Source organism: Paramormyrops kingsleyae, chromosome 10, assembly GCF_048594095.1.
Source record: "Paramormyrops kingsleyae isolate MSU_618 chromosome 10, PKINGS_0.4, whole genome shotgun sequence".
Taxonomy (NCBI): domain Eukaryota; kingdom Metazoa; phylum Chordata; class Actinopteri; order Osteoglossiformes; family Mormyridae; genus Paramormyrops; species Paramormyrops kingsleyae.
In genome coordinates this window covers 10,720,394-10,721,695 of record NC_132806.1, presented here as the reverse complement: position 1 = coordinate 10,721,695, position 1,302 = coordinate 10,720,394, and positions in this window count along the sequence as shown.

Genomic DNA, 1,302 nt, shown 5'->3' with positions numbered 1-1,302 from the left:
CTTTTTGTCAGTTTTTCAGGAGTCCAATACCTGAGTTGCCTGAAGCCCTTCTTGTTGTGTGTCTGAGGAAAAAAATTAGTAAAAAAAAAAAAAAAAAATCACCATCAACCATGAATTTTCCTTAGAATCCCCAAAGATCACTTACTGGACGATCAGTCACGGTCTGCCCAGCGTTATACTAGTAGGTCGTGTTCAAAGCATTAATATGAATCCTGAGTTTTATACAGAATTTTCCTAGTGTGTTTATCTGAAAATTGGAGTACAAAGGAAAACAGTATGACCAAATTAGTTCTTATAAGAATGGTGTAATCAAATCATATTTGTTTATATGGGGAAATGTGAATTTGTATACTCACTTCAGTACCAGTTTCTGTGGTCATTTTTGATACTTTTTTACTTCTTAACTTGGATAGTGTGGATGGGCACCAGTATATTCCAGTTTATCCAGTTTAAGTTTAATGATTGAGGGACCCGCTTTTTACACTTGGCACATCCTGGGACTGGGTGCTGTTATTATTGGTCAGTGTCTTTGAACCTGACCTACAAATGTCAAGCTGCAGACAGACCATGCACATTACACGCAAAAAGCATCAATTAGGGAGAGAAAACGTAATTCATGTGCTCACAAAAACCTCCAGGTTCACCATAAAATACATGTTTGCATGGGTGGTGATTAGTGGAACATAAATTAGGTTACTTAAATCAAGAGGCGGAAAGTATAGAGTAAAACTGCAATGTACTTTCACATACCAAAAACACGGCGAATCTGCGGCTCTAAATTTCTTGTAGTGATTATGTGTCTTGTGATGAACTGGCCGGCCATCCAGGGTAATCCCCTGTCTTGTGCCCTATGATGGCTGGGATTAGATGTCGGGGAAGTATGCAGCTGGAAAAAGGATACAAGGTTCCAGGGTATAAATTTAATCTACGACCTTTATAGCATCAAAAAGCCAAATTTAATAAACAGAATCATGTTTCATGCAGTTGTTTTGACATAATATTTAAATCATGTGCATCGCTCCAGATTACAGCCCCTCCATGGTGAATGCGTACAGTATGTCAAACATGAATGCAGAAAATGAATAGAGGAGGAAATAGAGGTGCATTACACATGAGAGTTCATAGGCTGTCTGTCTGTGGGGTTACAATCTGCACTGACATCCTTCTGGACCTCTAGACCATATGCTGTAACCTGCCTTTTCTCCTCCTGGGATCCTTCATAGTATCATGCATACTGCCTGATTTTACAGTCTCTCATGGGAGTTTTATTTACACAAAAAAATGTTCTGAAGGCAGAACTAA